This window comes from Mesoplodon bidens (assembly GCF_964165515.1).
Source record: "Mesoplodon bidens genome assembly, contig: HAP1_SCAFFOLD_123, whole genome shotgun sequence".
NCBI lineage: Eukaryota > Metazoa > Chordata > Mammalia > Artiodactyla > Ziphiidae > Mesoplodon > Mesoplodon bidens.
This window is the reverse complement of record NW_027672190.1, coordinates 1,514,516-1,539,841: the sequence shown is the minus strand read 5'-3', so window position 1 is coordinate 1,539,841 and position 25,326 is coordinate 1,514,516. Positions and strand designations below refer to the sequence as shown.

The 25,326-nt window shown below is 43.8% G+C and overlaps 1 pseudogene across 1 annotated transcript; it reads left to right on the top strand.

Moving 5' to 3' along the window:
* The first annotated feature begins 3,073 nt into the window (after positions 1 to 3,073).
* Positions 3,074 to 24,959, top strand: LOC308610498 (transcription termination factor 1-like; annotated as a pseudogene). The gene is made up of 12 exons: positions 3,074 to 3,227; positions 3,287 to 3,411; positions 3,853 to 4,518; positions 5,848 to 6,074; positions 7,186 to 7,371; positions 8,309 to 8,387; positions 11,670 to 11,800; positions 14,877 to 15,111; positions 17,841 to 17,930; positions 19,524 to 19,589; positions 23,811 to 23,896; positions 24,778 to 24,959. The product of its transcript is annotated as a transcription termination factor 1-like (transcript).
* The last annotated feature ends 367 nt before the right edge of the window (positions 24,960 to 25,326 follow it).

Genomic DNA, 25,326 nt, shown 5'->3' with positions numbered 1-25,326 from the left:
AGTGATGAGAGAAAGTGAGTTTCAAACTTACACCAGCTATAGCGCAGAAAGGTAACGGAGGAAAGGCATTCCTGGGGAAATGAGATGCTTTTGTAAAGTCCCTGATAACGAGAAGGATCACGGTGTATTCTGGGAACGGAAAGAAGACAGGATGTCTGAAACCCAGGGAGAAATGAGCGGTGGAGGGGTAGGCATGGACTAGACTAGCTCATGAAGGGCATGGTAGGTCTGTAAGGATTTGGAACTTTATTTTAAGAATAATGGAGGGACTTCCCTGGTGGTGCAATGGTTAAGAATCCACCTGCCGGTGTAGGGGACACGGGTCCGAGCCCTGGCCCAGGAAGATCCCACATGCCTCAGAACAGCTACGCCTGTGCGCCACAACTACTGAAGCCTGCGCTCCTAGAGCCCGTGCTCTGCAACAGGAGAAGCCATGGCAATGAGAAGCCTGCACACCACAATGAAGAGTAGCCCCCGCTCGCGGCAACTAGAGAAAGCCCACACACAGCAACGAAGCCCCAGCACAGCCAAAAATAAATAAAATAAAATAAATAAACTTACAAAGAATAATGGAGAAGCCATAAGAAGGTTTTAGTGGGACGTGACTATATATTTAAAACGTGGTGCTGAGTTCAAGAGACCAGAAGGAGAAGCATAGAAGGTATTTACAAAAAGAAAGAAAGAAACTAATGGAAGGTAAAAATACTAAAAGGAATTATCTGCTCTGTTCATTGTTATTGAGAGATCCTGAGGGAATTCCCTGGTGGTCCATTGGTTAGGACTCTGTGCTTCCACTGCAGGGGGCACGGGTTCGATCCCTGGTCAGGGAACTAAGATTCCGCCAAGCCACGTGGTGCAGCCAAAGAGAGAGAGAGAGAGAGAGAGAGAGAGAGAGAGAGAGATCCTGAAAGATGGGCCAGGAAAGTATCTCTTGAATTTAGTGGCTCTAAGGTCATAGGCACTCTAACTGGAGCAGTCTCAGGGGGCGTGTCTTGGAGATGGAAGCTGCAAAGAAGTGGGTTAAGAAGGGGTTTCTGTGCATCTCTGGGTGACACCAGGGAGGAAGGCCTTAACCAAAGCTCCTGTTGCCTCCGTTGGAGGTGAGATCCTGAGGCTGGTAGTTTTGGCTTATAGGTATCAGTCCATATGTTTGTTATTCCCCATCCTTCCAGCTAGACAATTCTTATAGCTTCTTGACTACCGAGGAGAAAGTAGGTACCTTCTGGTAGAAAAGGTGCTTAAGCATTCAGACTTGAAAGACCACTGACACAGAGAGGTCTCCAGGATCTGTTGTTAAGTGAAAATAGCAAAATGCAGATCAGAATATACAGATGCTGCCTTCTCTGTGAGAAAGGAGGGAAAATAAGGACAGATTATTTTGATGTTTGAACCATGTAAACGTATTACCTTTAGTATTACTTTTAGTCGCAGAGAAATAAAATCTTAAAAATTGAAACCCAGAAGCAATACGGAGCAAGGAGAGTTGTAAGATGTGTTTGTAAAATTATATTTTTAACCATGTCTTTTGTGAAGTACATTTCTATTCCTGTACTTAAACTCCAGGATGCACGTGCTCTGTATAAGAATTGACATTGGAGCCTTATTAAACTTCATTCCAACTTATTGCAGAACTTGGACATTTTGTTGGACACTAACAAGGCCCATTCAGCCTCTTTCTCAAAGATGCGATCTACTAGTTTGAGGTCAGTGGATACTTGATGTTCCCGCTCTGAACCACAGCTGGGCTAAATGCTACAAAAGAAAAATAGTTTGCTATGAAAGTATAGCATTTGGGGAATGGACCAAGCTCAAAGGGTCAGGAAAGGTTTCTTTCTTTTCTCTCTCTCTCTCTCTTTTTGGTAAATACTTGAAACAGTATGTTTACATCCTTCAGTTGCTTGTTTTTACGCTTGTATTTTTTAAAAATAAATTTATTGATCCATTTATGGCTGTGTGGGGTCGACGTTGCTGCCCGCAGGCTTTCTCTAGTTGCAGCGAGCGGGGGGTTACTCTTTGTTGTGGAGCATGGGCTCTAAAGCAGAGGCTCAGTAGTTGTAGTGCAAGGGCTTAGTTGCTCTGTGGCATGTGGCATCTTCCTGGACTAGGGCTCGAAACCGTGTCCCCTGCACTGGCAGGTGGATTCTTAACCACTGCGCCACCAGGGAAGTCCTTAATGCTTATTTTTCAGTGAAAGGAGTCTGTATTCTTGTTCTGCCCCTTGCTTTTTAGAAAGTGAACTATTTCAGTTCACTTTAAAAGAGTAGACAAATAAGAGTAGACAAAAATATAACAAATACCCCTGTACTCGTTACTCCAGTTAAGAAATAAAAGATTGAAGATATAAGAGTAACTGGCTCTCTACTTGTCCCTAATCCCTGAATTTACCAGTTATATTCCCCATGCTCTATTCATAGTTTTACTACATATGTATCCATTCAGAAAAGATACATGAAACGATTTTGTGTTTTGAATGTAACATACATGGCATCATCATGTATGTATTCTCTTAACTCAATATACACGTCATCATAACATTTATATTGTCTTAACTCAGGATGCATGGTATCATAATGTTTATATTCTTTTAAAGCTTTCTGGAAGAAGCGATGCTCAAGCCAAGCTCTGAAGGATGAAAGGAGGCAGGGAGGGGTAGGAGACAGCGGAGAGCGGCCCAGAGTGAGGGAGTCGTGATTTATAAGACCTCAAGCCAGGGAAAGGATTGGAGCATGTTTGGGGAACCGAAAAAAAAAATAGTCCCGTGTAGCTGGAGCAACAGAGTTTGAGAGGAGAGGTAGAAGATGAGGCCGTGGGGGAACAAGGGCCCGATCATGGCAGAGCACTGTTCTCAATTAACTATATTTTTTCCATATCATAAAGGCAATGGAACCAGACAAGTGAATTACAGTGAGCTTGCTACACATTTAGAATAATGGAAAACTTATAATCATGACTCCAGGCTTGCCATTTGTCCTGCAGTTTCGTTTTTGTGTGATTTTTTTTTTCCTCCTGAGGCTAATGTTTAAAATGCTCTGCAAAAAGAAACCATGTGGTTCTGTTTCCCTATAGGAGTAAAATGGAAGGAGGATCAAGCAGATTGGAAACCCACACTCCAGTTTTCGTCTAGAAAAAGATCAAGCATTCTGTACATAAGGAGAGACATGGGAGGCATCCCCATGAAAGATTCAGAGACTCCTCCCTGGCAAAGAAACCGGCTGACATAACTAAGGGTAAAAAAAAAAGAGAAAGGATGCCCAGCATCTTGTTTCTTCTGCTTTGAAGCAATCAGAAATGTGTGATGATCCTGAAAAGACCACTTCTATACCGAAAAAGAATAAAAAGAGAAGAAAAGGTGCTTTGGGAGTCTATAAGGAAACAGGTATTGTGTACATCCTGGTGGATAAAGAGAACATTGTGGGGGCTTCCCTGGTGGCGCAGTGGTTGAGCGTCCGCCTGCCAATGCCGGACACATGGGTTCGAGCCCTGGTCTGGGAGGATCCCACATGCCGCGGAGCGGCTGGCCCCGTGAGCCACAATTGCTGAGCCTGCGCGTCTGGAGCCTGTGCTCCACAACGGGAGAGGCCGCGATAGTGAGAGGCCCGCGCACCGCGATGAGGAGTGGCCCCCACTTGCCACAACTGGAGAAAGCCCTCTCACAGAAACGAAGACCCAACCCAACACAGCCATAAATTAAAAAAAAAAAAAAAAAAAAAAAAGAGCTGGTGACACGTACGTGCGCCGAGACAGCACGAATTGGAGAAAAAAAAAAAAACTTCGATAGGTTACCAGAGTAATTCAAGGTAAACTACAAATAAAGGATAATTGAGACAGAATTAAAAAAAAAAAGAAAACATTGTGAACACACCCAAGAATTTTAGAAAGCATGTCGATGTCATTTACATTGATGTAAGCAAGCGGCAAAAGTCAACAAAAGGGCCTGAAGCACATTTAGTTACTAAGTCACGTGAAAATGAGTCAGAACTGCATGATAAAGTTCGGGGGAAAAAGCATAAAAAAACATCGGAGGAAAGTCAGGTCCTGTGATGCTGTCCAGGAGAGTCTGGGTGCAAGCATCACCCTGCCCAGATCAGAATCCCAAGAGCAGGAACCCCAGCCTCCCATGGGCCAAGAAGGTGAAATCGCACAACTACCAGTGTCTGCAGATCAAAGCAAGTCTAAGACAAGAAAGAGGAAGCGTCCAAGTGACCAGGAATTCGAGGCCTTGCCTGCGCCTGAGAGCGCTGAGAACATATACTCAGAGGGATCTCAAGTGATTGGTGCGGTCGGGACTGCAGGGGGCAATCAGGAGTCCAGTGGCCTTAAGAAAAAGTCTAAGAAAAGGAAGAGAAGATCTTCTGTTGATACTGCCGTGGCACCTGCTGGTGAGTTTTCAGTGCTCAGGACGAGCTCTGAGGACACGCGCTTTGATTCAGTGGAAGGTACTGGTACCTTGATTGAAGAAAGTGTGAAACCCAGGCCACAAGAGGAGAAACCCCAGGCCTGTTCGGAAGAGGTGCAGAGGTAACGTGTGGGTGTAGAGCCTTCTGATGGTGTGCGTCTTGGGTGTGAAGTCTGCCCGTTACCTCTTTGTTCAGCACGGCCATAGGAAGGGGCAGAAATCATAAAGAGATAGACCATCGAATGTATAGGATGTCGTGCACATTTAACTGAGTAACTTGGCAGGTACTTTGCGTTCTTCATGTACAAAATAAGGCAGTTACAGTCTGTTTTCACTAAGAATTATTTCAGCCCTGAAATTCTATGTATAAGTTTAAAAAGAATTTTAAGACCCCACAATTACCTTGTCTATATGTACAGAGAGAGGAGAAAGGATCAGAGAACTTAGAATGCTACAGAACAGGAAAAAAACTTGACTTAGGGTTCTCCCTAATAAAAGAAACTTAGATATCGTTCTTTATATAATTATCATTTAAGTATCCTGGCCGATGAGTAGATGCAGGAATTTTTTTGAAGCACTTTATTTCAGTTCCTGGGAGTTGGGACAGGTTTTCTCCCCTTTTCTACTCTGTGACGTTCTTACATTTGCTAGATTGTCCTGGCTCAAAATAGTTTCACATAGAAGTTAAATGGCAGAGGGCCCAACTCACATCATCCTCTGTGCCCTCTCTTTGGGGACATTTTTAGATCACTGATAATGATGCAGGAATGTTCTCGGCCTGTGGTTCTTAACTTGTATGGGGCTGTGGACCTGTGAAAGCTGTTGACCCTTTGCTCAGACAAATACGTACAGTTTTGTTTTTGTTTTTGTTTTGTTTCAGTTTCCTGTCTGGGTGGTTAGCTGATGCCCTTGGCTAAGAACACCTTTGCACATCTGGCAGAAAGTCTGTGGGAATGAATTAGTGATAGATACATAGAAGACTATGTTTTCTTTATACTGCCAAGGGGAAAATATGTGGCCATTGTTAACTGCAAGGAAGCAATTGTAACGATGTAAACCCTGAATATTGACTTAACTAATTAGTAACCATTATTATAAAACAACTCATTGGTCGGGGGGAGGTGTCTTGAGTATCCATGGGTGTAGAAGAGGGCTGAGCTTATGAGGAAGTCAATATCTGAAACAATACAGTTGAGAAATAGTAACATAAGCAATGCCTGGTGGAAATAGGGCTTAAGGCGACATGTTTACCTTCCAGGCAGCCTCTGAGGTGTATCCAAGTTAGTAAAGCTACATTAAAGAGTTCAGACATCACAGACGGAATCAACTCCAAGATCCCTTCCAGCTTTAATGCTGTCGTAGTCAAAGGGAGAGTCACTGTAAGGAAAGAATCTGAAAGCCATTAGGGCACGTGACCTGTCAGTGTTAATCAATCCAGTTTTTCTCCTTAGATTAGAACCCACAAATGAAGAAGAAAGCAATTTGGAGTCGGCTAAAGATCCTGAAACGAAATATTTATCTGAAGGTTCGAGAGATTCAGATAATTCAGACGTGGATTTGGATTCCACTGTGAGGCAGCTCCAGGAGTTCCTCCCTGATATCAAGGAGAGGGCTGCCACTACAATTAAGTGAATATATCGGGATGACTTGGGACGCTTTAAAGAATTTAAAGCCCAGGGTAAGCTTGTGGGACTTGAATATTTGTTGAACTTTTCTATATGCGTAACTAGCCCTGACTTTCTTTTGTGAGTGGTTCATATTTATAGATTCACAAAGAGCATCCCTTAGCTACTTTCAGCTTTATCTCCTTCCAGAATCATTATCTGCACTGTAAAATTACCAAACTGAAGTGCACTAGTTTTCCTCCTCTGTGCCCAACTTCTGGTAGGGGAGGCGAGGAAAAACGGGACTAATGGATCCAGGTGATCCACAGACTAGAAGATCAAGCCCGGAAGAAGAGGGGGAGGAGGTTAAGTGGTTGAGACACTGGGACGGGGGCACAAGTGAAATCAAATTAAAACACGCATATCAACATCATCAGCTTTGATGAGGTGTAATTTCAAGGATATTAATTTGAGGGTGAGCTGGTTGTAGTGGGCATGGCTTCAGGCAACACCCAGCTTGGTCTCCTTCTTGATTTCACTGTGTTACAAGAACCTCCCAGAAAGCTTATTGGGTTTCAGAATGAACTACAAATGTAAGGTTGTGTACTGCAAGTGATAAAAGATTTTTAAAATAAGTTTAAGATTAGGAAAATGTACTGTGTAATGCAGTCAATAATAATGAGACTTGAGTGCTTTGAGTTATGACGAGGAATAGAACGTAAATTGCAGTGACATTGTCCCCACCTCCCCCCAACATATATTCGTAGAGAATATACATGTTCATGTTTGTGCCACCCAGTTCCCAGCACTGCCTTGGGGGGAGGAGGGGCAGAGGATAGTGAAGTGGGGGGGGGCGCTTCTTTTAAACTTTTATTTCAACACTGTTTGAATTTTTAATGAATATCTATTACTGTTAATTTATTTCTTAAATAACTGTGTAAAAAGGAATTGATGACACAAGAAAGGTCACATTGGAGTAGGATGGCCAGGGAAGACTTTGGGAGGACAGTGTGGCTTTGGCCGAACTCTGCAGGAGAGCCAATGTCAAGGGCACAAGTAGGGGCTGCTCCCCGATAGGTGGGGAGGAGCTGACGGGTGCTGTTGTGATTGCTAAAGACAAAACGGTGGTTCACTTTCATTCATTGTTGACAGTTGTGTACCTTTTTCTCCTTCCCCAAATCCTAGGTGTCGCTATTAAATTTGGCAAGATTTCCGTGAAGGAAAATAAGCAGTTAGAGAAAAATGTGCGAGAATTTCTGTCTCTGACAGGAATCGAGAATGCAGACAAGCTGCTGTACACAGACAGATACCCAGAGGAGAAATCTCTAATCACCGACTTAAAAAGAAAGTACTCGTTTAGATTGCACGTTGGTAAGTTTAGAACTGTGGCCTCTTTGACCATCTGCAGCCTTCCAGCCTTGCACAGATAACCATGGTGAGTATTGAACACAATGCCTGGCCCGTCCAGTACATGCAGTGCATGTTAGCCGCTGCTACGTTAATAGTATTTTTATTGCCAGCCTATACGTTCAGGGATTTGGAATGTGTTCACGTCTCCCAAGGATAGTGCTTTTACAGATTTTCTAACAAATTAGATGATCAGCTTCCAGCTTTCCTACTTGGTAACAATTACGGTTTTGGTTTCTCTTCTTGACCTCTATTGTGTATTTTTTGCATACACTGCACAAAGTACTCTGGTATACACCAGAGTCTCAGACGTTTTTTTAAGTAGAGCCATTTTTGCGCTTTGAGCTGGAACCCTCCTCTTGGAGGTATCCTGGGGAAGTTAGAAGGTCACGAAGCAATGTAGGTTTGGACTGGAAAAAAAAATCTCTCTTGAATTTAAAGAGAATAATTTCTTAGGTGAAATGCACAAAGGAAAACAGAACAGTGAGCCCCTGCTGGGGGATCCTTTCATCTTTAGAGTGGCAAAGCAGGAAGAAGCTTATTCAATTGCAAAGTTTTTTTGTTTATCTTATGGGGAGCTGCTGGAGTGTGTCCTCCACCTCCAGATTACGGTAAAAGCTCTTTGCCTAATAAGGGTCTTTTCCGTGAATTTAGCAGAACAGAAGCTAGAGCCCCTACATACTAAGCATCTAGTTTCCAGAGATGGCCACGGAAACTGGGGATTTTGTATATCTGCTCCCCAAGACGGCTCTCTGCAGGACATAGGAAACCGCACCCTCCACCTGGGGTCTAGGATAGCGTGTGCTGTAAAAAGGGGCCCTTCTGGGTTTCTTTTATAATTGTGACTGTGTTTCATGCCACGCTCCGGTTGTCCCTCTGACCACCTCTCTTCCGACTTTAGGTAAGGGCATTGCCTGGCCCTGGAAACTCATATACTGTCGAGCAAAGAAGATGTTTGATGTCAACAATTACAAAGGCAGGTAAGAAAAAACTTGAGCAGAGCATTTCTCTAGTCTTTGCTGATACTGTAAATCAAAACGTACACAACAAAATCGTGAAGAGTTTCGTGTGTGAAACCAGATGTGCCGTCAGGTGTATGTCTCCAAAGTCCCTTTCAGTTTCCACCTCTTGAATAAATCTTCTGTCATCTTCCCCTTTCTAAATCCCTGGCTTTTACTTTATGCTGTCAATTGTAGCATTCTCCACGCGCTGCCTCTTAGCGTCACCTGTGCAGTTTTCTCGGCAGTCTCCTAAGTTGTAAGCTCCTTGCGAACCCAGACTTTCCTTCTCAGTGTGATGTGTGCCCTTCAGCACTGAGCCCAGTGCTTTGGGTTTTCAGTAAATATTTGAAGGTGGGGGTGAGCATTTGTGTGAGGTCATTTAAGTGTGATTCGGTAACATCAATGCAGAGCTTCATGTGGCGGTAGCCTTTCTGTCCTCCCTTTTTTCCTAAATAAAATACCCAATTATGTTCTGTTTCCAACATTCCAAATAAATCAAATGTAGACTGAGCGTCAGTGGTGGGTAAGCACTCTGCTTAAGGACAAAGGGATGAGGGAGAAAGCATCAGCTCCTACCCTTGAGGGCCCAGACAGCCACCTAGGGCTCAACTACTGATCTCACTTCCAGGAGGCAGATGGAGTGAATCTGTCACGGCCAGTTGGGTCCTACTGAGCGCCGTGATCTTGAATCAGGACATAGGTACTATCAGAACGTAACATTGATATGACCTCGGCTTCTTTTTAAAAATTTTACCAAAAGAAATAAACCGGAAGTAGAAGAAAGGCGCCTCCACACAGACTGAAACCTGCCCTCTCTTTTTCCCAAGCCCCCGCCATGTACTTTAAGGAAATTCACTAAGGGTGACATTTTAAGTGGGACCAAAATGATGCTTTTGGTAAATGAATGAGGTAACCTGTTTTTCTACCTGTTACATCACTGTGGGAAATGGCATTTTTCAAATAATGAAGGTCTGTCATTCTGATAATAAAGTTCATTCACTGGTACCATATTACTTGTGTTGTGCTGACCATTTACCCTTAAAGTATGTTTCCAACTTAAGGAACTCTTAAGTGAAAAAGCCATAGAAAGTCAAAAATCAAAGAATTGTAAGGCTCCAAGGGGCCATGGAGGTCAGTACACCTGTTTCCTCATTTTCGTACACTCTGTTTTTCTCTCATGTCCTCTTTTTTGTTGCTTCAAGGGTACTTTTAAGTCTTGTTTTAAATCTCAGGAAGACCCTGCTTGCCTTATAAAGGAAACTGCTAAAAAGCTTGATTCTTAATGGTGAAGGATTTCGCATCTCTGTTCACCATGCTCTGCATTTTAGATCCATTTCTGAGAATGCTAGGATCTTACTGTCCCCCGGTAGTTGTGGATCATCCTCATTAGAAATGGTTAGTATTTTATTAGGGCTGCTTTTGTGTTGCATTAGTAATAACATAAACTACCACTTCTGACCCCTCTTCCTTCCCACCAAAAAGGAATTATAAAATGTCATAATGATGGCTTTTTTTCCCTTTAACATTTAAGATGTTTAATCTCAAAATCTGCATATATTATAGTGCACTTTAGTTCTTTTCTTTTAATGTATTTGCTTTTATGTGGGATTGCTGCCTCTTAACTTCCTTAAACTGTGACCGATTTGTGCTAAGGCATCTGTCACATCTTTTATTTTTGTCTGTGTTCGGTCTTTGTTGTTGCGCACGGGCTTTTTCTGGTGGTGGCGAGCAGGGCCTACTCTTCGTTGCAGTTTGTGGGCTTGTCATGGCGGTGGCTTCTCTTGTTGTGGAGCATGGGCTCTAGGCGCACGGGCTTCAGTAGTTGTGGCTCTCAGGCTCAGTAGTTGTGGCGCACAGGCTTAGTTGCTCCACAGCATGTGGGATTTTCCCAGACCAGGGATCGAACCCATGTCCCCTGCATTTGCAGGCAGGTTCTTAACCACCGCGCCACCAGGGAAGTCCCTGTCTCATCTTTATTGAGCACCTGTTGTCTGTCAAGCATTACCGGGTTCCAAAGTGTAGAAAACTGACAGGGTCCCCACCCTCCGAGGACTTCCCCTCCAGAGCTGTGCTGTCCATCCATGTGACCACCAGCCTCATGTGACCATGGAGCACTTGAACTGTGGTTAGTCCAAGCTGAGATGCGCTGAAGAGTGAAGTATACAATGGACTTAGAAGGCTTGGTGTGGAGAAGAGAGTGTAAAGTGTCTCATTCATACTTTTAGGTTCTGATTACATGTTGAAATGGCTGCATTTTTAGTATATTGAGTTAAATAAGATATGTTATTAATTCATTAAAACTAAATAAAATTAGGGACTTCCTTGGTTGTCCAGTGGTTAAGACTCCGTGCTTCCACTGCAGGGGGTGTGGGTTTGATCCTTGGTTGGGGAACTAAGATCCCACATGCCGCATGCTGCCGCTAAATAAAACCCCCAAACACATGGAAGGCAGAGTGGAATGGTGGGAAGTGGTCCTTGGTGATTTGACTGAGCTCCTGGATTAAGCTCACCCTAGGGCCCACTTGTATCTGGACTTTTCAATTGCCTGAGCCAATAAATTATCTTTAAAAAAATTAATAAAATTAATTTTCACCTGACCACTAGAAAATTCTAAATGACATCTGTGGCTCATATTTCCATTGGCCAGTGGTGGCCTAGACGAAGGGTCAGATAAACCAGGGAAGCCACGAGCGTACAGTTGCCAGTGGTGACGGGGGCAGTGAGAGAGCAGCAGAGTGTCCTGTGGGAGAGGACAGCAGGACACCTCCAACCAGGTGGTCAGGGAAGCCCTCTCTGAAGATGCACCATTTAAGCTGCTTCTGAAGAGCTTGCAGGAGCTTTCCAGCGGTGGAGGGAGGCCATTCCCAACACAGGTCCAGAGGCTTCGAGGTGAGAAAGGCCGATAAGGCCAATAGGGTTGAACTTAGGGAGCACCGAGCTTTGCAGGCACAGTCAGAAGTTTGGGTTTTATTGTGTGAAGCCTTTATGGATTTGGCTGGGGAATAGCATGATCAGATTATTTGCCCTGGCCTCTGTGTAAGTGAGCCAGGGACTGCGGTGACTGACTTACAGGGTGCTCATGGTTGCGATGCCGAGACAGGAAGTATCTGGGCTCAGGACCTTGGTAGGACTGCGCTGAGCAGGTTTCCTGACAGCCCGCCCTATACGGCTTCTCCCAGCGTCGCAGCGTGCTGCAGTGAGAATAGTGGTTTTAAGCTTGTGGTTAATGCTTAGCTGTGATCTGTTTTCCCTTCCTCTAAGGTATAGCAAAGGAGATACCGAGAAGCTAAAGATATACCAGTCCCTCCATGGAAACGACTGGAGAAAGATTGGCGAGATGATGTCTGGAAGTAGCCTCTCTGTGGCCCTGAAGTTCTCCCAGATCAGCAGTTGTAAGTCGTGGTCTCTAGAGCCCACTTTGGTGAACAAATCAGCCCACAGTGGCCCAGGGCCCAGGCATCACTGCAGGCCTGTCTTCTGAGAGAGTCATCACTCTTTCAGCCATTCTCTTACTGATTCATTTATTTCTTCATGCATATTGATGCAGCCTTTATTCACCAGACTGATTTCTGCCACACGTTATGTCAGTAGCTTTCAGTGTGACTCCAACTGCCAGGTAAACTGAAACCCACTCAGCCGGTGGGCAGGAGAACCTGGGCCACCAAGGTCCTTTCCCCCAGGTGACCAGGGAAACCATCAAAGGGAGGGCCTGTTAGTCAGGGACGTTTCCCAAAGCCAGTGTCAGTCGTCTCTTGTCTGTTCTCTTCTTTCATAAAAAGCTTCCTTGGTTATATTCTTCACCTTAAAAAGTCCCCAGTTGCTTTCAGAAGACAGTCCTTAGTGGGTGTTAGCTTCAGCCCAGAGGCTCACATGCTCCGGCCCTGCAGGCAGAGCCGTGCAGCGGGTCCCAGCAAGGCGTCTGCATGTCCGCACGTGGTAAACTCTGAGGTGGTGGAGACCACACCTTTTGTGCCACCAACTCTGGCCACCGGTGCCACGCGAAGACTCAGCACAGCCAATTCTGCCAGTTTCCAAGAAGTAAAGCAAACATCTGGATTTGCACGTGTGTGTGAAATCAAGATCTTTTTTTTCTTGGGACTCTCTTTTTTAAAATAAATTTATTTATTTATTTATTTATTTATTTATTTATTTATTTATTTATTTATGGCTGTGTTGGGTCTTCGTTGCTGTGAGTGGGCTTTCTCTAGTTGCGGTGAGCAGGGGCTACTCTTTGTTGCAGTGTGCGGGCTTCTCAGTGTGGTGGCTTCTCTTGCTGTGGAGCATGGGCTCTAGGCGCGCTGGCTTCAGTAGTTGTGGCGCACAGACTCTAGAGCGCAAGCTCAGTAGATGTGGCACATGGGCTCAGTAGTTGTGGCTCGTGGGCTCTAGAGCGCAGGCTCAGTAGTTGTGGTGCATGGGCTTAGTTGCTCCATGGCATGTGGGATCTTCCCAGACCAAGGATTGGGCCCGTGTCCCCTGCGTTGGCAGGCGGATTCTTAACCACTGCCCTACCAGGGAAAACCCTCTTGGGATTCTCTTGATTTTTAAATATTCATCCAAATTGTTATTGGGGAAATAGTAACAATAACATTCTGTAGGCCAGATCGAAGATATCTGTAGCCTTCCAGCTTGCGGCCTCTTCCTTAGCATGACTGTGAGCATGTAGACAAGAAGAGCGAATCATAGAAGCTTTTGATGCCCTGCACCAAGGACTGGCTTTAGGAATTTACAGGTGCTGGGACTTCCCTGGTGGTGCAGTGGTTAAGAATCCACTTTTCCACTTCAGAGGGCATGAGTTTGATCCCTGGTCAGGGAACTAGGATCCCACATGCTGCAGAGCAACTAAGCCCACACTCTGCATCTAGAGAGAAACCTGTGTGCCACAACGAAGGTCCTACGTGCTGCAGCTAAGGCCGAACACAGCCAAATAATGTTTTTTAATTAAAAAAAATAGCTTAATGAGTGCAATATGTAAAAAAAAGAAAGAAAAAAAGAAATTCACAGGTGCCTTCATCAAGTACTGTGGTGACGCCATTGTAGCTGTTAATTTCACTCCAGAAACTCTTGGGGAGAGTTATTTATATAACATGAAAGTCGTTTGGTTATTCTCTTTCCACTAAATGTTTGGGAACCTCACAATTTCTTGCAGTAGGTATTACTCTTAGAAACAGGAAGAACAGCTTTCTCGAAGATAAAAAAAAGATTGCATTAAGAAAGGATTTTTTTTCTTTGCAGTTGGTTGTGTATGTGTGTGTGTGTGTGTATGTGTGTGTGAGTGTGATTGGTCCTTAAAAGGAAACTATGGCCACTTTCGTAGTTTCATTTTGATTTGCATGTAACTGATAGTTTTTTTGGTTTTGTTTTGTTTTGTTTGGCTGCGTTGGGGCTTCATTGCTGCGCGCGAGCTTGTTCTAGTTGTGGCGAGCGGGAGTTACTCTTTGTTGTGGCGTACGGACTTCTCATTGCCGTGGCTTCTCTTGTTGCAGAGCACGGGCTCTAGGTGCGCAGGCTTCAGTAGTTGTGGCATAAGGGCTCAGTAGTTCTGACACGCGGACTCTAGAGCACAGACTTAATAGTTGCGGCGCGTGGGCTTAGTTGCTCCCCGGCATGTGGGAACCTCCTGGACCAGGGCTCGAACCTGTGTCCCCTGAACTGGCAGGCGGATTCTTAACCACTGCACCACCAGGGAAGTGCATAACTGATAGTTTTATGTTTGTGTAATTGAGATGTTGCCCATTGTCTTCTGAAAAGTGTCTGATTTACCTTTTTGTTTATAAAGGCTTTATTTTGGGACTTCCCTGGTGGTCCAGTGGTAAAGAATCCTCCTTCAGATGCAGGGGACGCTGGTCGGGGAACTAAGATCCCACATACCGCGGGGCAGCTAAGCCCGTGTTCCACAGCTGCTGAGCTCACGCACCCTGTAGCCCATATGCCACAAACTACAGGGGCCATGCACCACAACTAGAGGGAGAAAATTCACACGCCACAACTAGAGAGAAGTCCGTGCACCATAACAAAGAGCCTGCGCTGCAACAAAAGATCCCACGTGCTTCAACAAAGATCTCATGTGCTGCAACTAAGACCCAACACAGCCAAAAAAATAAAGAAAATAAATAAATTAAGGGAAAAAAAGACTATTTTTCTAGAGCAGTTTTGGGTTCACAGGTAAAGTGAGAGGAAGGTACAAAGACTTCCTACTTATCTCCTGCCCTACACATGCACGGCACACCCCCATTCTCAACACCCCCCAGCAGAGTGGTCCATTTGTTACAATCCGTGAAGCTACCTTGACACATCTTAACCCCCCAGAGTCCACAGTCCACATTAGGGTTCACTCTTGGTGTTGTAGCTTCTGTGGGTTTGGAGAGATGTCAAATGACAGATACCCCTCATCATCATTTTGTTGTTAATATTGTGTTTGAAAGCAAATAGATGAGCAACTTCAAGACCATCCTTTTATGTCAACAGAAAGAACTCATGGTGCTTGGAGCAAGACGGACACCCAGAAACTAATCAAGGCTGTTGAAGAAGTGATTCTAAAGGAAATGTCTCCCCAGGAGCTAAACGAGATGGATTCTAAACTCCAAGAGAATCCTGAAGGTCGCCTGTCAGTTGTTTGGGAAAAACTGTACAAAGGCATATCCTGGGTAGAAGTGGAGGCAAAAGTGGAAACCAGGAATTGGATGCAGTGTCAAAGTAAGTGGTAAGTTTGAGGCTTCTTACATAAATTTCAACAAGAAGCATTCCCTGCCCCTCTCTCAGCAACTTCCGGAGAGGGGTGGACTGCTGAGGTTACTAAGAATATCTGTAACTACCACGTGGAAAGCCTTACAGTAGGTCAAGAATGATCCTCTCTAATCCACTGCTCCAACCACTTCAATATCGAAAGCTGATTTAAGTTAGCATTTAACCACCCCTGATTCATTGTGTGGCTTCTTCATAAAGAACTTGGACCTTTTTATTCTATTTATTTATTTATTTAATTGAAGTAGAGTTGATTTACAATGTTGTGTTAGTTTCTGGTGTACTAAGTGATTCAGTTGTGCATATATATTATTTTTTTTGATTCTTTTCCAATGTAACTTATTACAAGATAGTGAATACAGTTTCCTGTGCTGTACAGTAGGACCTTGTTGTTTATCTATTTTATATATAGTAGTTTGTATCTGCTAATCTGCAATTTCAAATTTATTCCTGCCCCCTTTCCCCTTTGGTAACCATAAGTTTGTTTTCTGTATCTGTGAGTCTGTTTCTGTTTTGTAAACAGAACTTGAATCTTTTTAATATTGAATATTGACTTCTGATTTCTTCACTCTGTCCCTTTCTTCATAAAACAAGATTGTTACCTATTTATAGCATGAAAGAAATACAAAATTAACGTCTGGATATTTAGGAGGGAAATCACAAGTGTAGTGATCAGTAATACCTCCACCTTTTTACTTTTGCTTTCTAATTCAGCAGTTCCTCTGTCTTCATCCAAAGCAGGGCAGTCATACTCTTTCATCCTAGAACATCTTTAGGTACATCCATCATGAAGAAGTAGTTTCGGTCCAGATGTTGCTGCATGTTCTTTGCCCAACGTAGCTTTTCCCAGCCCTGGAGGGATTCCGAGCTAACTTTCAGCTGCAACATGACAGCTTGAAGCAGTGGTTCTACAGCCCACGACCCAGGTCTCCTGTATAAACGGGGCTCCATCATCCTGCATAAAGGGGGCTCTGTCATCTTGACCATTAAAGAAGAATGAAATCCAGAGTGGGCATGTTGTACGTTAAAAGCAAACTGCTAGATTATACTGAGTATTGTTTATATACCTTACAGTTCTGCTGTAGAATATTTATCTTACTAGAAGACTACCCTCAGGAAATAAGGACAGATCATGTTTTGGGGGGGAAGTGTGTAGTATGGAGGAACCAGAGCCCTTTCTACCCCTATATCTTAGGCTTAAAAAAAGGAGTGGGGACTTCTCTGGTGGTGCAGTGGTTGAGAGTTTGCCTGCCGATGCAGGGGACATGGGTTCGTGCCCTGGTCCAGGAAGATCCCACATGCCGCGGAGCGGCTAGGCCTGTGAGCCATGGCTGCTGAGCCTGTGCATCCAGAACCTGTGCTCTGCAACGGGAGAGGCCACAACAGTGAGAGGCCTGCGTACCGAAAAAAAAAAAAAAAAAAAAAAAGGAGTGGGGGCTTCCCTGGTGGTGCAGTGGTTAAGAATCCGCCTGCCAATGGAGGGGACACGGGTTCGATCCCTGGCCTGGTAAGATCCCAGATGCCGTGGAGCAACTAAGCCCGTGTGCCACAACTACTGAGCCTGCACTCTAGAGCCTGTGAGCCATAACTACTGAGCCTGTGTGCCACAACTACTGAAGCCCACCTGCCTAGAGCCCGTGCTCTGCGACAAGAGAGGCCACTGCAATGAGAAGCCCATGCACCGCAATGAAGAGTAGCCCCTGCTCGCCACAACTAAAGAAAGCCCACGTTCAGCAATGAAGACCCAACACAGCCAAAAATAATTAATTAATTAATTAATTACTTTTAAAAAAGGAGTGGGTTATAAAGCCTCGGTTGGAAGATGATATGTCAGTGTCTTAAAAAGGAAATGATGAAGGGGAGCCGTGCTTCAGAATCAGCATAATTAAATAACATGCAAGGGTTCTTTTTTAATTTGAAGAAAAAAGTAGGAAACTTGAATGCTGAGCATAGGTTTACTTCATGAAACATTGAAATGGCATCAGCGGGTACATTTCAAACCAGTGAACATGGGCGGCTATTCGTAAAAACTCTCAGTTTCTCTGTGTGTGCCTCATGTACCTCCCTGCTCAAGAAAGTAAATGTCACAGCTCATGATCTGTCCATCAGATTGTGACAGATTTCACTCTTCAAGAGAAGCACTTTTTAAATATTTTTAATTGGGCTGCTTCTCTCATTAGGAACTTCAGGGAACCCTTTCCCTCAGCCTTGAACTTGGGGCCTTAGAGGAATCATGGAGTCATTGATCACTTTAGTAAATCTGTGTAGTTTGGTGTTTCAGCAGCTATAATGGTAATAAGAGCAATATCTCTCTGTTTGATAAACAAGCAAAAATAAATTGAGTCTACACAGCATCCTTTAGCACCTGCAAGCAGGCTTATTCTTTTTTTTTCCTCCCTTTTATTATACTGTTTATTATGGAAATTGTGTAACACACACCAACTTAGAACTCCTTGTATCCATCACTCATTTTCAATAACCATCAACTTTCTATCTCTTTATTTACCCTCTCCCACTTTAAAAAACTTTTAAAAAGGTATATTCTTGATGGTGGTAAATCTTAGCTGTGATGAGTTGCAAAAGTTATAAAGTGGTTCTGAATAAGGACAATTTAAATGAGGAAAACAAAGGACATTTTAATGGAAACTTTACCCCGAAAATAAACTGTTTTTCTTTCTTCCAATGTAGGACGGAAATTCTAACCAAGAAGAGGACAAATGGTCGGGACGTATACCGGGGACTTAATGCCCTACAGGCCAAGATCAACCTCATTGAAAGGTACAGAAATAGAAAGTGACGATATTTTACCCGTTTTCCTCTCTAGCCAAAGAGTAATTGTTAAACAGCAGAATCTGCAGTAAGATTACCACGGTTCATATTCCTGTTCCAGCACTTTCTACGTGCATGACCTTGGATGTGTTTCCTGCCTTTCTAGTTCTTGGTTTGTTCATGTTAAATGAGGATGATAATAACAGTACCTGCCTCTTAGTGTTATTGGCCGAAGAAATGAAATAATGCATGCAAAACGTAGCATGCACTCAATAAACATAGCTCTTTGAGTCTTTAAGGCTTTCACATAGACATTGCTTACTTCTGTCCATTGGAAAATGGAGGTAAATACTTCAGGCCGAGCCCTACTGCTCTCTAGCATGCATTAGTTGGCGTCACTGCTGCTTGGTCTTTAGTTTTGTCTTTGAGTTCCTGGTCCGTGCAGAGTCCTCCCTCCCCTGATCGACAGGGAGACACAGAACTGTTTTACAAAGACTGCGAGTCTAGTGGACCTGGCCTCATGTCCAATGAGGAACAGCAAAGAGCAGAAGAAACCTTTGGATTCTGGCCGCCCTGTCCAGCTTCATTATTCTTGCGCTCTGTCAGGAAGCCTGCTTCTCCTTCATTGGTGCGCTTCCTCGTTCTCCACGCTGGCGTGGCTGGGGTTTTTCTCCTCTACCAGAGACAGCAGAGACTAGCAGAGCCAAGGAGGGCATCTCACGTCAGGCAGGCCTGGGTTCCAATGTGGGTACCACCTATGAGTCATGAAACCTTGAGCCAATGACCCGAGCTCTCAACCCTGATTCCTGGCCTGTGGAAAGGACATAATCCCCTAGCTTCATCAGGTGGTGTTGAGGGTAAATGGATTAGTGGGTATCAAGGTCTTAACCCAGTGTTTGTCACTTAGTAAGTGCTGAGTACACATGTATACTACTCTTGTGTGTCTACATTGAATGGTGAAGTTGTGTTTTGGTTTGTTTGTTTGGTTGGTTTTTAATATTGTATTTATTTATTTGGTTGTGCCGTGTCTTAGTTGCAGCAGGCAGGTTCATTAGTTGTGGCATGCAGACTCTTAGTTGTGGCATACATGTGGGATCTAGTTCCCTGACCAGGGATCGAACCCGTGCGCCCTGCATTGGGAGTGTGGAGTCTTAACCACTGTGCCACCAGGGAAGTCCCTGTGTTTTTTTTTTTTTTAATTGAAGTATAGTTGATTTACAATGTTGTGTTTAACCTTTGCTATACAGCAAAGTGACTCAGTTATACATATATATATTCTTTTTCATATTTCATTCTTTTCTATTATGGTTTATCACAGCATATTTAATATAGTTCCTTGTGAAGTTGTGTTTTTTACTAGGCTTGGTGGGAGATGCAAAGGGCTCAGGAGGAGGAAGGGTGATTTTTTGGTCTGTAGCTCACCCCAAGACCTTGGGCTGACCTTGGGTTAGCATGCCAGTGACACTGGGCCTGTGTAACAGGGGAGCTGGAGCAGGGGTGAACACGCTGAGGCCTTCCAGCTCTTAATATTCTGTGAGCCCATGAAGATGTGGATCCTGTTGATTTTTGGCTTGAAAACTTAATTTTTATTTTTGCTCATAGGTTGAATGAAATAAATGTGGAAGATGTTAATGAAATAGACTGGGAAGATCTTGCTAGCACCATAGGGTAAGGCCATTTGTTTAATATTAATCTAATGAAAAAATCAGAGAGGAGTTCTAATAAATGCCTCTCAGATTTGAAGAACAGGACTGAAATTCCTGCTGCTTATGGAACTCATCTATAAATTGTATTTGTGTATATATGTATTGGGAACACCCTGTCTACGTACCAGACCAGGTAAATCAGACCAGTCCTCCCTCCGCTCCAACCACCACCTCCACCCAAAGACACCTGAGAAGAGTGAATGAAATGTGTGCAGAGTCTCTTAAAAGCTTCATGGAGCACACCAGCTATGACTGGGATGAAGAACCCATGGTCCCTTTGCCCATAATTAGCCTTTTACCATTTGCCACATTGACTTTATCATCCCTCCCTTTCCCGCTCCCTTCTACAAGGGAATAGAATTCTTTCCCTTAACCGTTTCAGTGTTAGTGGTGGACGCCATGTCCTCAGCAAGGCTGTTATTCTGCATCAGCACAGTGATCGTACTGAGGGCACCTGACACTGATGCACTACTATTGTCTAAAACACAGCCCCCATGCAAATTTCACCCAGCGTCCCAGTCCTGTCCTTTATAACACTTTCCCCCTGATTTAAGATCCAGTCCAGGATCTGTCTCCTTAGAGTCTTCTAAACAGCAGAGTTGTTCTGCCTTTTCTTTTCTTTTTTTTAATTATTGGAGTATAGTTGATTTACAATGTTTCAGGTGTACAGCAAAATGATTTCTGTTATAGATTTTTTAAAATATATTTATTATCTTATTTATTTAATTTTGGCTGTGATGGGTCTTCATTGCTGCGCGTGGGCTTTCTCTAGTTGGGGCGAGCAGGGGCTACTCTTCATTGCGGCTCGTGGGCTTTTCATTACGGTGGCTTCTCTTGTTGAGGAGCACGGGTTCTAGGCGCGTGGGCTCAGTAGTTGTGGCTCGTGGGCTCTAGAGCACAGGCTCAGTAGTTGTGGTGCACAGGCTTAGTTGCTCTGCGGCATGTGGGATCTTCCTGGACCAGGGCTCGAACCCATGTCCCCTGCAGTGGCAGGCAGATTCTTAGCCACTGCACCACCAGGGAAGTCCCTCCGTTATAGGTTATTACAAGATATTGAATATAGTCCCCTGTGCTATACACTAGGTCCTTGTTGTTTATCTATTCTATATACAGTAGTGTGTATCTGTTAATGCCTTTGTCTTCTACGATGTTGAAATTGTGGGAAAATACAGGCTAGTCATTGTGGAGAACTTGCCTCAGCTGGGGAGTTTGTCAGACGCTTCTTCACTGTTAGATTCGGGTTTTGTATTTTACACGGGAATCAGTCACGGGGGAGGCTGTGTTTGTGTCACCAGGTCACATCCCATCATGAGGCATGTGGTTCTGATTTTGATCCCCTGGCTCTGGCGGCCTCTGCCACACTGCCCCACTGTAGAAAAGTAAGTTTTTCTCTTGGTGAAAAGAAACGGCCACGGGGAGATATTTTGAGACCACATCAAGCTCCTGTTCCTCTTCGGATTTGCCTCAGTGGTTTCGGTGTGCTGTTCCTTTGCATTTCTCCTCCGAGGAGTGAGATTTCATCGGTTGTCACTGTCTGTCTTCATTGCTATGGTCCTTGCATTTTCAATCAGTTCCTGCCACTGGAGGAGAGGCCATCACTCTGAAGACCTGAGTTCACTGCTGGCCAAGCAACAGAGAGCTGGCTGGCAAAGCACAGTCCCTCTAAGCAATGCAAACTGTTGAGCATCACAGGGCTCAGGGGTTGGTGGGCTTTGGGAGGTGGGGATGTTGAGGGACTGTCTGGCCTTTAGTTCGGGAAGGGTGCTGAGGGGAACAGGGCTGCCACAACCTGGCTGCCTTTCAGAAACGTGGCTGCTGGCGTGAGGTTGTCACTGATCCATTAGGAAGGGTGTAAACTGGTTCTGCTGGTTAGTTATTTACACCTTGGGATTATGGACAAAGAACAATCAGTCCTTTTTTTTTAACTTGGAGAATTGGAATCTTTTCGTGTCAGGCCCTGTTGGGAGTCACAGACACATGCCCATGGTTCCAAACCCTTTCCTCTTCTAGCTCGTCTCAGGGGTGGGTCACCAGCTCTTGGGTGTGGGTCCCTGAGAGGGGAGGGTGTTAGGGGCTTTGAAGGAAGGCTGTCCTGCTGTGTACCCCACCAACTCCCATCCTAAGAAGTATTCATGTCGACAGGTCCCTCCCTTTGTAATATCAAACCCCTTTTGAAAAATCTGACTTTTCCAATAAATGTTTGTGTATCTTGTGACATTGCCTCAGATCACATTTCTTAAATTAAAATGGGTTTTTAATGATTTTAAGTAGAATTATATACTTAAATATTGATTGTTCTGGTTAAGGTTTAGAAATCTCAAAGCTGTAAAACAGACATCATGGCATCCAGTCAAATACCATTGGAAATAGTACATCCTCAAAGTTTTAATAACGAATTAAAACAGTGAAAATAATTAAATTAGAAGTTCGATCTCTTCAGGTTCGTTAAGCCTCCCTTGTGAATTGTTTAGGCAGGATTTTAAAGAAAGCATCTCCACCTAATGAGATGTAACACCTACTTCGTTTGAAAATGTCCAGGTCAGTTATTGTTACTTCTTGAAGCCTGAGCTTTGATCTGCAGAACAACCTGTGTGTGGGGTGCTGTGGGAAGAGGGAAGGCATAGATGCCCTAGATCTTGGGCTTTGCAGTCAGGTGGACCGGGCATCAAGTCCTGGGACTCTGCTCATAATTTAGCCAGCCTTGGGCAGGTCATTCCCTCACTTGCCTCTGCGTCACGGTTTCCTCATCTGCGCAGCGTTGTAACAGCACCGTGATGAGGACGACAGCAAGGAGACAGTGCGTGTCATGCCATGCACACGCGGCGGGCAGCTGCTGCCATGAAGAGGCAGAGAGAGCCCAGCCATCTTGTACTTCCACATACCTAGCAGATCCAGTTATTCCCACTAATCATATAACAACTAGATTAATTAATTACTGAAACAAATATGCCACACTTTTGTGGCTTAGGAAATGAGTGCCCAGGAAGTGAAGTTAGTGATTTTCACTTTAAAAAAATATTTAAGATGTGGTTGTTTCTGTCCTACTTATTGTAAATGAAAAGTGGATTTGACTCACCAGAATATCGTAAGCATCCACTTTATTTAGCTTTGTAAAGTAAAAAATCCCGACCCCTGCTTTTGCATTGTGACAAATATATAGTTAGCCTGAAGGTAGTGGTTAAGAGTGTAGGATTTGTGAAATGTTGCCATTGGCAGCAACACGGATGGACCTAGAGATGATCATACTAAGTGAAATAAGCCACACAGAGAAAGACAAATAGCATAGGATATCAATTATATGTGGAATCTTTAAAAAACTGATACAAATGAACTTACTTACAAAACACAAATAGACTCACAGACATAGAGAACAGACTTATGGTTACCAAAGGGTTAGCGGGCGGGAGGTAGGGGGATAACTTAGGAGGCTTGGATTAACATATACACACTACAGTATGTAAAATACATAAACAATAAGGACCTACTGTATAGCACAGGGAACTATACTCAATATCTTGTAATAATCTATAATGGAAAAAAATCTGAAAATATTTTATATATATATATATATATATATATATATATATATGTACAACTGAATCTTTCTGCTGTACCCTTGAAACTAACACATTATAAATTAACTATACTTCCATTAAAAAACACTGATATCAAAAAAAAAGAAAGAAAAAAGTAGAATTTGGAGTGGACCCAATTGAAGTCCCAGCCCTTCCCCCCTATTCACTGTAAGATCTTGGGCATCTTCTCTTGGGTTCCCCATCTCCAAAACGAGGGATAAGCATAGGAGGCCCCACACAGAGTGGTCGTGAGGGTTATTTGTTGCTCTGCGGAGAGCCCTCAGGGTGGGGCTGAAGACAATGTTAGCATCAGCCCCTGTGAGCTAGTGTTACACCTTGTCTTCTCAACTGGTAGTTTAGATTATTCTAGTTTAGACAGAATCCGTGTTGTTGTACTTCTGTTTTTCTTCCTTTTGTGTGTGTGTGTTTAACCAGATGAACAATAGCTTTTCATACATGTCTTATTTTTCTCACATGTGTAGACATGAGGATTAAGAAAGCTGCTTAGGTCTGTAGACCACCTCTCAATCAATGCACTTAGTACACAGGACTGAAATGATTAATTTTTAAACTGCCACTAACTTTTTGACACCTTTTCCTTTCTAAAGGGGTGTTCCTCCATCTTATGTCCAAAGTAAATTTTATAAGCTGAAAGCTTCCTGTGTTCCGTTTTGGCAGAAGAAGACTTTTCCAGGTCAGTATTTTCGATATCTGAATAGTTAAAAACGCAGCATATGGGGACACACGCTGGTAGTGTGACCTTGGGTAGTGACTTTTGGGAACCTCAGATTCTTCAAATGGAAAATGGTAAAAATTGGCAAATTATAACCCCTACCTGACAGGACTTTCAAAAGTACTAAATGAGATAATGAGCTTGAGAAGTGTGGTCACCAGGCCGCCGGGCGTTTAGCAAGCACTGGGTGAGGAGCTGCGAGTGCTTCTGGATTGCACAGCACACATGCTCACACCACATGCCTGCACACACACTGATGCACAAAAAACTGGAGGTACAGTTTCTTCTCTGCAGCCATTTGTAGGTGGTTTACATATGTAATTCCCAAACCTGGACTATCGGAGTCAGGTGGGGAACTTGGGAAAAAAGATACATACCTGGGTCTCATCCCAGACCCAGTCGATCCTAGTCTCTAGTCTGGGTCCAGAGGCTAGATTTTTCTCTAACAAGCTCACAGATGAGTCGCCAGTGGCCTGCCCAGCATCATTGTTTGGGAACCACTGGTTCGGGTAACACTGCACCCTGCAGTGTGTGACAAAATGCTCCTTGCTTTCAGCGGACAGCACTTCCTGGGTTTGAATCCTGGCTTCGCCCTCCTGACTCTATGACTTTGGATGAGCTTCATGTCTTTATGCCTCATTTGAAACACGGGTGAACAATAGTGCCTACCTCACAGCATTTTTGAGAGGATTGAATGAGTGACTATGAATAAAGCAGTTAGAGCCAGGTCTTGCACACAGTAGTGCCAGTAACAATGCATTGTCATCATCTGTGCCGTCCGTCCTTTGACCTTGGGAAGAGGCTTTGTCAGATCATCTCAAGATTCAGTTTCTTTTCTTTAGAGATTATAGACTACCTTCATGAGACTAGTCTACCGTTGCTTAAAGAAAAATTAGAGAAGAAGATGGAGAAAAACGGGACTGAGATCCAGACTCTGGCAACCCCCAAGCCAGTCTTCCTGTTTCGAGACATCTTTTGTTGTGACGATGACAGTGAGGGAGAAGACGGAGATGAACAATGTTAAGCGGCTGATACTCTCTTGTCCATTTTTCTAGGTCTGGTTGTGTTTATGTACGTGTCAATAATGCTATTTCCACTATTGATTTTACTGAAGAAGGTGCAACAGCCAAAGGAAGGGTATGAAAATAATAACATACCGTGGAACATTAAAAATTGATTCACATTTCATATTCAAGTTTGTCTGAATGTGAAAAGAAAGGCGAGTACATGAGTTGATTTAATATTTTCTGTGCTATTATATTGAAAATTATCATATTGAAAATACTTACAACTAATGGTTTTCATACAACAACAGGATCCCAAGTCCCTCTAATGGCAGCAGAGGGTAGTCATGTCCAAGGAACATTTTCTTTTTTTTTTTTTTTTTTTTT